The sequence below is a fragment of the Sander lucioperca genome, chromosome 19 (assembly GCF_008315115.2).
Source record: "Sander lucioperca isolate FBNREF2018 chromosome 19, SLUC_FBN_1.2, whole genome shotgun sequence".
Lineage (NCBI taxonomy): Eukaryota > Metazoa > Chordata > Actinopteri > Perciformes > Percidae > Sander > Sander lucioperca.
In genome coordinates, this window is record NC_050191.1 from 14483572 (window position 1) to 14495168 (window position 11597).

At 41.4% G+C, this 11597-nt stretch overlaps 1 protein-coding gene and 1 long non-coding RNA gene across 3 annotated transcripts in view; one reads left to right on the forward strand and one right to left on the reverse strand.

Annotated features, from left to right (window-relative positions):
* galnt14 (UDP-N-acetyl-alpha-D-galactosamine:polypeptide N-acetylgalactosaminyltransferase 14 (GalNAc-T14)) overlaps nucleotides 1-11597 on the reverse strand; it is a 194949-nt gene that overhangs the window by 149613 nt on the left and 33739 nt on the right. The window lies entirely within an intron of this gene.
* Nucleotides 139-5931, forward strand: LOC116056189. Its single transcript, XR_004106507.1, has 3 exons — nucleotides 139-150; nucleotides 294-295; nucleotides 5849-5931. It is a non-coding gene; the product is annotated as an uncharacterized LOC116056189 (long non-coding RNA).

The window sequence follows — 11597 nt, forward strand, 5'->3', positions numbered from 1 at the left end:
AACTTTCTGAGAAAAAGTCCACCCACTGAGCCACGTTCATCAGCAAGAGTTACAAGTGAATTTGAACGTTGTATACAGTCGGGGAGCTTAATCTTACAATTAATCTTGCATCATATTTTATAAGCTCAGTACGCATGTTAAATCTTCAAAGTACTAATCATAGATGTCAGATAAATGTAGTGGAGCAGAAGCAGAAAGTGGCATGAAATGGAAATACTTAAGTAAAGTAGGCATATACTGTAAGTACCGCTAAATTATACTTTAAAAATGACCTCCACCACTGCATGTGCGAGTCGTTTCCACAGCATCTAAATGACTATATTTCAGCATGTAGTCAGAACTAGCCAAACACAGAAATCGGACTGAACTTTTCAACCAAATTCAGTCTCTTAATCTCAAAACAGAATGTCAAGATGACGACTTGCAAATCCCAAAATCAGTGTTTACCGGGAGAAAGTGAATAACGTAATGCAGTGACTGGTGATGGCGTTTTTGGAGGTTAGATGTGTTTTCAAATCCTTTTTGCAGAACATCGGTTCACAGCAAATCAGAGCCTCCAGGGTGTTTTACGTTGCCTCCATCTGCCTTTGATACCCGACTCCGTGATCATTCATCACTGGAGCAGGTAATTGAATAAACGAGCATGACGAAGGGGAAATGAAGCTCATCCGGTGTCAGAGTTCAGAGGGGGTTTTGTTCTTTGTGTTTTCGGGGCTCGTGATCTGAGAAGGATGAGGAGCGTCTCAGCGTGGGAGGCACCAAAGCTAATACAGTGATTAATGTTTAGCTGCATGTTGTGATTCATGGAAACATGACTAAGTGGTTGACTGAGTGTGAAAGACGCTGACGCCAGTGTGTGTGCGCACACACACACACACACACACACACAAATACATACATGAGGTTATTGAATGACTGCGTGATCTAGTTAGTGATAAGTGTTCAGGGATCACTGGGACACAATGCAATTAAATAATTAGTAACCAACTCAGTGGACCGTCAATTCCCCCCCCAAAAGCACAGGCCTGTGTGGTTAGCAATGGTTACGGGGAGGATGCCTCCATTTTGGAGCAGTGAAAACAAAGCACTGGAGCGTTATCACATCTGCCGCCCTGGCAGAAACAAAGAAAATGACAAATGTGTGCAGGGTTGTGTTTTGTTCAGCTGTGCGTCAGAGGAGAGAGAGGTGGTGACTTCCCACCCTTTTAATGTCAACGCTTCAACGTGGTGAAGTTTCTCTCACAGACAGTGGATGCCTCTGTTGTGCATGAAGGTTTTATAACTTACTGTTCTGTTGTCTTTTTTTTAAACATCTCTTTACATGTATTTGATTGACACATTTTTTTGGGATACCTTTTTCCTAAATTTGATTTGGGGACATAAACACCGTGCACCTACTTACATTGGTCATAAGGGACAAAGCAAAACTGCTAACTGACTGGAACCAATTGGAAAATGTGTCTTGTGCCTATATTATGACAAAAATCACTTTTTCTGGGATTTGGGGTGTTATTTTGTGTCTCTGGTGCTTCCACATGCATACAAACTTGGAAAAAAAAACCATCCCTGCTGTTTTGAGTGAGATACTGGTTTCTGAATGTAACCTGCCTTCAGTCTCCAGGTGAGCTGTTCAAAATCTGCAGGATTTTCTACGTCACTAGCCGAAACGAGGGGGCTAACCGCTAGCGCTAGCACGCTAGCGGTTAGCCCCCTCGTTCCCAATGGCAAAACACTGCTACAACACACACTAGTTCACCATAATCTACAAAAGAACTACTTACATGTCCCTGTTCTGCAGGTATTTCACGCAAAGTTGGAAGTGCGCCCTCGTTTAGAAGAAGTCTCCCGGCTAATCCTGCCTTGTACTGACTGCAGTTAGAGAAACAGCTAGCTAGCAATAGTGAGCCTTACCTAGGTACTGCGCATGTGCAAATTCCAACAAACATGGTACAGAAGTGAGAGGTCTCACTCTGTAGCTAAAACTGAGAGCTCAACACACAGGGTGAAAAGAGGAGCTGCAGCATTGTGCAGTACAACAAAAATATGGTGTTTTTTGAAAATTAAACCATGTAAACCTATTCTGGTACAATCTCAAAATACAATTATGAACCTGAAAATGAGCATAATATGAGCACTTTAATCTAGGGTTGCACAATAAATCATTTTTTAAATCGCCATCGCGATATATCAACTTCCGGCATAAACACATTGTGAAAGACGAGATGTTTTTTTTAATGGTGCTTTTTGTGTTCAATTTGTTCAATAAAATAATGTTAGAAATAGGGTTAATACTGAATACTGAAAGCAGCAGAAAGGCAGAACTAAGTGCATTTTAACATCGGAAGCAATATCGTTATCACAATACTCAACGTTATATAGTTTCCTCTCATCGTGAATGCCTAATTCAGCAGATTTCGGCAGATATATGAGGATAATTGCTGCAGTGAAACTGAGTCACTGTTGTAATCTATTGCATGTGTTGTGACTGTGTGCAGCTGCAAACATCACAGAGTATTTGATAGCCAGACAGGTTTTCAGTGGAGTATTCCTTTTAAATGTGCAGGATACATTCTTGACATCTATTCTGAATATAAAGATAGTGAAACAATAAACTCAGGGACAAAAGAAACTTGGCGTTTTTCTTATCGTGGCACCTTCACAATTGTCTTACTGTGCATTGTTTTGTTACTCGTTATCTTATATAGGCCTAGTACAACACATGTCCTCTCCGTTGTCCTATGTCTTGCATTAGAACAGTGTCGTGTTGCCATATCAACCCATTGTGTAGCACTGTTGGACATGTTTCCTCTCTGTACTGTATCAACCCATTGTCTTCACGCTTGGATCTAATCCCTGCGGTGGAGCAGCTGTTGGGCTTATAGACTGCCTGTCTGTCGGAGAGCAGACGGAGGGAGGTTCCCCTGTTCACCGAGATAATAGCAGAGCACTGGAGTGGAGTGGTTTATACACACACACACACCAACACACACAGCCTCTCAAGCTCTGCATGTGGCAATTATCTTTCCTCTCAGCAGCTTGTGGCATCTCCCCCATCTCCTCTCCTCTCGTCTCGTCCTCCACCTCTAATCTCTACTTGACTTTTTCCTCCTCTTTCTTCCTGCAACCACCTTCTCTCCCCTATCTCTCCATCTTTCCCGAAGCCGTCTATTGCTCTCCTCTCATCTCCCTCCTCTCCTTCAAACTTGAGATAGTGACAGAGCACTCCTCCCATACACAATAACGACCTGAACAATCGGCCTCCACCTCCCAGAAAAATAAAGCTTTTCTGCTTTGAAAGAAAAAGCTCTCTCCACACCTCGCTGGTCCCCCTTTCCCAGCTAAAAGCACCACTGTTTTTTTCATGCAGTGACTTTCTAACACACACACACACACACACACACACACACACACACACACACACACACACATACGAGTAACACAACTGATCGCCTGAGTGAACAGACACTTTGAAAATAAATGTAAAAATCTGACAGCCAAAACCCTAAGATGGTACAAAAAGGTTTCTCAAAGCACACTTTGTAACTTTGTTTACTTCTTGCTTTGGCTTTCTAGACTGGAGCCTAATCCTAATTTGTATTTAACAAATAAGTAACAATTATTTGACACCAACACACACACGCACACGCACACACACACACACACACACACACACACACACACACACACACACACACACACACAAAGAAGATGTAAATGTAGCTCATTAGAGGCAAACTTATTGGGAACAAAATATTCACTCTGATAGAGAAGTTAGTCGGGTCTTATGTGCTTTAATACTGTTGTTCTGAGCTAAGTTTTTAGTTTTTTTGTAGCCTGCGCCAAGTAGCTTTGGCTTCAGCATCCAGGCGTCTGTCGGCCCCTTTGACAAAACAGCCCCAGGAACTAACTTGCAGTCGGATCTACATGCTTTAAATGTTTCTAGAATTCAGGTTTGTTCTGCCATTGCATCTCAAGAAATGCCAATATTAGGCAATGCAGTCCAGTGAGGAAATTAAAAGGGACATCTTTGTTGATTGTCTTATTTTTGTATTAGATATTTAGAGTCTGAACACGGTAACGAGGTATGTAACCGGTCAATCAACAACTACAGCTAAGATTCATGTTCAGTTTATACTTGGAACCATGGCCCAGGAATAAACACAGGAACTGCAGTAGCTTCCTAAGGTCAAACTGCAGGCAAAGTTCCTGAGTTCCTCAAAATGTTCATATTCTCGCAGCTGAAAATGCTGTTGGTTCCTCCTTAACCAGAAAATGGTTGATCAATTTTATGTATTTAAATATCGGCGGAAGACTTAAATCTATCAAGAAACATGTAAAAGTTAGATATTCCTCCTTCCGCCTTAATCTTATTAATCCAAACGAAAGCAGAAATGACACCTGCGTTGCCTTTATCCCTGTGGAAGCCGTCCACTGCATCTATAGTCTCTTACTATTTGTCCAGATCTCTTGCAGCCTGCAGGCTTTACTGAGACCAACTGTGCATCTTCAGCTCAAAAGCTTGCTTCTCTAATCTTTAGGTTATCGTGGCCCCACTGGGAAAATAACAGACCTGGAGCCTCCCCTATAAACCTGCTGTGCTTTCTCTACACGAGTTTTCCTTCAGAGTGGTAATCTACCGGGTTCTCTGGTTTTTGTGTCTTTATTTTCGGTATGTAAGGCTCATAGCTGAGGTGTTACATTATCCAGAGACCACCTGTCTATCAAACAGTGCCTTTCTTAGAATTTTCTAGTGGTGAGGTTCAAGTTTCTCTATACTTTAGGTGGTGCTCTTATATCTTTTTTTTAAAGATTATTTTTTGGGCATTTTTAGGCTTTTATTTGATAGGACAGATGAAGACATGAAAGGGGAGAGAGAGGGGGAATGACATGCAGCAAACGGCCGCAGGTCGGAGTCGAACACGGGCCCACTGCGTCGAGGAGTAAACCTCTATATATGGTGCCCGCTCTACCAACTGAGCTATCCGGGCGCCCGTGCTCTTATCATTAAAGTAACACGCCGACTTATTGGGACTTTAGCTTATTCACCGTATCCCCCAGAGTTAGATAAGTCCATACATACCCTTCTCATCTCTGTGTGTGTTGTAACTCTGTCTGGCGCACCCACCGTTAGCCTAGCTTAGCACAGATCCTGGAGGTAACCGGCTCCAACTAGCCTACCTATCCTAATAAGTGACAAAATAACGCCAACATGTTCCTATTTACATGTTGTGATTTGTATAGTCACAGGGTGTACAAATAACAAGGTCACATGAGACACAGCCATCTTCTAACTGTATACAAACTGGGAACTATATTCTCAGAAAGGCGAAGCACTGCTACTTCTGCTACTTGGGCGGAGTGATTAACGCAACACCTGAAAAGCACCGTTGTTACTCTCTGCTCCTCACCATGGGGCTTCTCGTGTGCTGCGAGCACATATATACTAGACTATACAAATCACAACATGTAAATAGGAAAATGTTGGCGTTATTTTGTCACTTATTGGGAGCAGTAGGCTAGATGGAGCCGGTTACCTCCAGGATCTGTGCTAAGCTAGGCTAGCGGTGGGTGCATCAGACAGAGTTACGACACACACAGAGATGAGAAGGGTATGTATGGACTTATCTAACTCTGGGGGGATACAGTGAATAAGCTAAAGTCCCAATAAGTCGGCGTCTTCCTTTAAGTACTATGGAGACTGTTGCTGCTAATGTGTTTATTCCAAACAAACTGGAAATGGTTTTGAATTTATATCTACATCAAACTTAACGGAAGAATTAAAAAGTAATAACATGATAATATCCTGATTAAGATAAAGAGCAACTTTGATAGACTAACATTCTCCAAGCACCTTAGGCTATATTTACACTACTACGTTTTGGTTTGAAAACTAATATCTTTTGCTACATTTACGCCTCGCGTCCACACTACTGCTGTGTTTCAGAGCCCCTAAAGCAGAGACATTAGGAAACACTGCTGCCCCCGTTTTGGGTTGAAAACTCCGGGGTTGCTTTGTAGTCTGGACGGAAACTTATCGGTCTTATCGTTTAGTTAGCTTACATACCATTCAGCAACAGTTCCACATCGTCGTTGCTCCAGGGTAATGATTCCCTAGTCTTACTTTTCATCATTGTTGTTTTTTCTCCAAAGAATGTTCTGCATTTTCAACGTATACAGCCATGATTTTCAACCGCAGAGTAACGTCAGACAACCTGCTTCCTGTTTACACCGGAACGCGCATGCCTAGTGTATGAGAATGGTCATGTGATATGTGTTGTCAGACGTGTTAATATGGACGGAAATTAGTTCTGCTACTGGAGCTAAAACTCTTGTGTGGTTGGAGATAGGCCTGCACGTTTAAAATATGAATCATGATTTTTTAGCTTAGAATTGATATCACAATTCTCTGCCAGGATATTTTTCTCACAAAGTGTGATGTTTATTGCACACATGAACCATGACAAAACAAAACAAATTGGCAGTGCCAAACATAGATTTTTTTAGGCACCTAGAGCACATTGCGCATTACCACAAGCCTGTAAACACAGAGGCTTCAATGAACAAGTACATACTGGCCATTTAAGTCCAGTAGGCTACCAAAAATAGTGACATATAACACATAGAACTAAATATGGCCCGGATATAGGCTCTATCTGAACTCCTTGAACATGTCTTTACATAATTACAACTTTTTTTTATTTTTATTTTTTTTATTAAAAAATAAATCAAATCAAAGTAATTTAAAAGTTAAATTGTGAACAGGGGTGAATCGAGATCGCGATTTTATAACGATTTATCGTGCAGGCCTAGTCAGAGATCGTTTTTGTCCCAGAACGCCACTTAAGGAAAACACAGCAGTGTAGATGTAGCCTTAGTTGGCCACTGACACAATTTTTCAGCAACGCTACATTACAGCTCAGTAATAAAAGGGTAAATATGTAAATCTAAGGAGTAACACTGTGGATAATTGGGTAATATTGTGATTTTATTTTTCCTAGTAAGATAATGAGGCAAGTGAGGGTAATGATTTCAAGCTCTGTTATTATCCTGTTATTACCAACATACAACCATTAGGGTAACATCTGAGTAATAATCTTTGTAATATTTGTATTATTCATGTGCATTGTGAGGTGATTTTTTTTGCTCTATGAATGCAAAAGCAGTTGTGAAAAAAGACAAATGGCTACAAAGTGGCACAAATTGAGGCAAACGCACATCAGCTGGAGATGACTATTTTAAATGACACTTGAATAAAAAAGTATTATTAGTCATATGGCTCCATGAATGTGAGGGAAAGGAAAGGGTCTGAAACAACTGGGGGTCGGTGTGTTTTTAAATCAGTGTGTCTGAGCGGTCACACAAAAACCTCTCCACTGACTGTGGCCCAAAGACACTGACAAACAACTCAAAATACACTTCACGTTTTTACCTAAATGTAGCTTGCTCAAAACAATGGACTTCATCTTGAAGTGAAAGAACACAAACAGTCTGACTTTGGTAGATGCAGCTCATGTATAATATTTGGGAGTCAAATGTTTATATTTTTTTTATGCATTTTTCACCTATGCAAAGTCACATTTGTGTTTTCAGATTCAACCCCAATATCTTTTAGTGCCGTATGGAAAGTAGCCGTAGCACCAACTAGTGAAAACTGTCCCAAGTACAGAATGCTTCGTAAGATTGTTTATCTTGTATAATTACTTTTTGATGAGACAGTTTCTCACTTAAAACCATAATTTCTGTGATTTACAGTGTTTTGCCTGTAACATATTTATATTCCACAGTGCACTAGTATCAAAACATGTTAAGCAATAGTCACGGCATAAGACATATCATTACATGGAAAGTCAGTTGAAAGCTGGGAATCTAAATGTAGCTCAGCGTAAATTCTGTCAGGTAGACTTCTAATACGTTGTCTCTATTCTCTTTAACTGATCAGCTGGGCAGTGGGTGTTTCGGTTCTGTATGCCAATTAGAATCAGGCACGTATGTTCTATCCAATCACAGCATGACTACCTTGTTTTAAATATCTTCTCTCTCCCGTTTCTGTCAGTTGTATTTTCAGACGAGAGTGCGACCCGCCTCCTCCCCTTCTACCTCCAGGCATTGTCGACGGGGTATCGGTCTTCTCCCGGCTGACGGCCCATTTTATATCTCGGATTTTCTCACCACCACCACCAGTGTCTAGATTCCATTGGGGGATGTGTTTGGTTTTCCTAAACATTAGTTGTATAGATCCCCTTTACAATGGAGTCTAATCTCCAAATAATTGTGTGTACTTGTTTGGTTAATTGTTAGTAATAAATGTTTGCATATCTGCAACGAAGTCTCTCCTGATTGAACTGCAGTCATCAGACGTAATGACAAACAGTCAACACCATAATTTTCAACGGCTCCATTCACAAATCTCTCCTTTAATGTTAGCTTTCCCTCACTTTTTGTGCTCTATCTACAGATTTCTGTCACACCACCTTGAATTTCCTCCAAACGCTCCCCTTTGGGAACGGTGCCAAAGTGTAGGAAGCGCCTCAGTGAGTCTGCAGCTGAAAAGAAGGTGTTTTTGAAGAATACAAAACCTCAGTGGCTTCAGTCGAGAATTTCACTGCAGCTTTTTCCATCTTAACAGAGTATAGGGTGCTATCATTTCCCCTGCCAAGCACTCCTGAGATGTACAGCTACACGGTAACTGAGTTAACAGATAATCACATAACAGCAAACCCCCCCCACATACACAAACACACACACACACACACACACACACACACACACCCTTCATCGCTGTTATACGAGATAAATGAGCACTATCAGCCCCCCACCTCCCTGCTAGCAGATTAATGTGTAAGCGTATCCCCGGTTTCCCGCCTCCTACAAACACTTCTCACTTTCTCGGACACACACACACACACACACACACACACACACACACACACGTTTCAGCCGCCTTATGTCAGCTCGACAGCGAATTTCCCTCCTCCGGAAACACAGCAGATGATGCACACTGTCGACACAACGCATTTACGAACGTTAGCATACACGTGTGTACATGTAAACACACACGCATGCACGCACACAGTGTCAGAAGCTTTGATAGAGTCAGACATCATACATCTCATCAACAGCAGGATACATCTTGAAAAAGTCCACACACGCAGAGTGATGTACGTGCCAGTTATGCTAACAGATTTTAGCTTCCTACGGGAGTCGTGGAGCCGTACCCCGCTGTGCTCACCAACACCGCCACCAGCCGCAGCTATGAAGGTAAATATGGTGCAAAAAGGGAGAGCTTGTAGAATACAATGTGAGAACTTGCACAACAAAAAATCTGAACTTGTATGTTAAAATTTGCACTTGTAAAAATTTAATTTGCACTTGTAAAAATAAAATTTGCACTTGTAAAAAATATTCACACACATGTGATCTGAATTTGAAGTCATACAAAGAAAAAAAACATGAGAGCTTGTAAAAAAAATCTGAACTTGTAAGTTGAAATTTGCACTTGTAGAAAATGTTCACACACCTGTATTCTGAATGTGAAGTTACAGAAAAAATATTCACAAATGTGTAGATTGATATTTACATGAACACAATGACAGCTGCAAACTTATAATGCAATATTTACTCGTATACTTTTTTTTTTACTCTGGTTCATTTTCCATCACAACCACAACTCAGTGATTACAACCTCTGGAATCTGTCACTGCAACTTCACATATGAGCTCTCTCGCATCACAAAGTGGCCAATCTGCGCACCTCGACTTTCACAACACTCTTGACGATACATTTGGTGCAAAACTAATTTGTACCTGTGGACTTAGGCTGTGGAGCTCTGAGCTAACAGAACGGGAAAAGCAGGGTTTCTATCGCCAGATGAGGGACAACTCTGTCTGGCTTATTTATGTAGCATGGTAACTTGGTGGAATAGCATGCTAGCGTTAGCTAACTAGCAGCCAGCCCGCTTCTAAATAAATACCTTTTAATTATCTAAACACTTTTTAACAGTCAAACTAAAACACTGGCGGTGAGCTCCATGGCCTGCAGCCGCAGACGGACCGTCATCAGTGGGGATCGACCAGCGTAGTAACACTGCTTTTGCCAGAAAGCTTCGCTGCCGACCTCGACCTGCAGTCGGAGCTCCAGCGGGACAAGGAGAGCCCCACATCCGGTAGCAGCGGCCCATCCCCCGGCCATGACCAGAGCTTGCTTTGCTGATGTTGTGCATCCCTGCTAAGAATTGCACCCGCTTGGGCAGAAACAATAATTTCTGCAGAATTCATTGCTGCCGAAAATTGCATCTAGGTAGCAAGGAAATGCTACTACAGAGTCTGATAAAACATTGATGTCTCTAAACCTTCTAAAATCCTAATCATTATTGATGAACATGACAAAGAGATTTACTATTGCCTAGTTTTTAAACAGTACTTTGCCTTATAAAATCATTATTTTCCCTAGTGGATGCAATTCTCGGCAGGGATGCGAAACTTGGCACCTGTTACCCACTGATGACGGTCCGTCTGCGGCTGCAGGCCGTGGAGCTCACCGCCAGTGTTTTAGTTTGACTGTTAAAAATGTTTAGACAATTAAAAGGTATTTATTTAGAAGCGGGCTGGCTGCTAGTTAGCTAACGCTAGCATGCTATTCCACCAAGTTTCCATGCTACATAAATAAGCCAGACAGAGTTGTCCCTCATCTGGCGATAGAAACCCTGCTTTTCCCGTTCTGTTAGCTCAGAGCTCCACAGCCTAAGTCCACAGGTACAAATTAGTTTTGCACCAAATGTATCGTCAAGAGTGTTGTGAAAGTCGAGGTGCGCAGATTCGCCACTTTGTGATGCGAGAGAGCACATATGTGAAGTTGCAGTGACAGATTCCAGAGGTTGTAATCACTGAGTTGTGGTTGTGATGGAAAATAAAGTAAGAAAAAAGTAAAAAAAAAAGTATACGAGTAAATATTTCATTATAAGTTTGCAGCTGTCATTGTGTTCATGTAAATATCAATCTACACATTTGTGAATATTTTTTCTGTAACTTCACATTCAGAATACAGGTGTGTGAACATTTTCTACAAGTGCAAATTTCAACTTACAAGTTCAGATTTTTTTTACAAGCTCTCATGTTTTTTTTCTTTGTATGACTTCAAATTCAGATCACATGTGTGTGAATATTTTTTACAAGTGCAAATTTTATTTTTACAAGTGCAAATTTTAACATACAAGTTCAGATTTTTTGTTGTGCAAGTTCTCACATTGTATTCTACAAGCTCTCCCTTTTTGCACCATATTTACCTTCATACGCAGCAGCCATCCAGGGCTTAGTCATGTTCACAGAATCTGCCAGAACAAACAGCCACCCAATTAACGCCCACATGCAGCTTCCTATTAGAGAGCTGGGTCACCATGAGCTGCCTGCTAACCTTTAACCACACAACGAACGGATCGGCTGAAAGCCGCGCCGTCACAGCGGGCAAAATGGATGTTCCGGCTGGATTTATTTGTCCTTTGCATTAATCTACCTTTTCTGTACTTTTGCAGCTTCATTAAATATTGTCAGACGCATTCAGGTCATTGCAGACAAAACAAACAGTGTCAATGGCACCTCTGA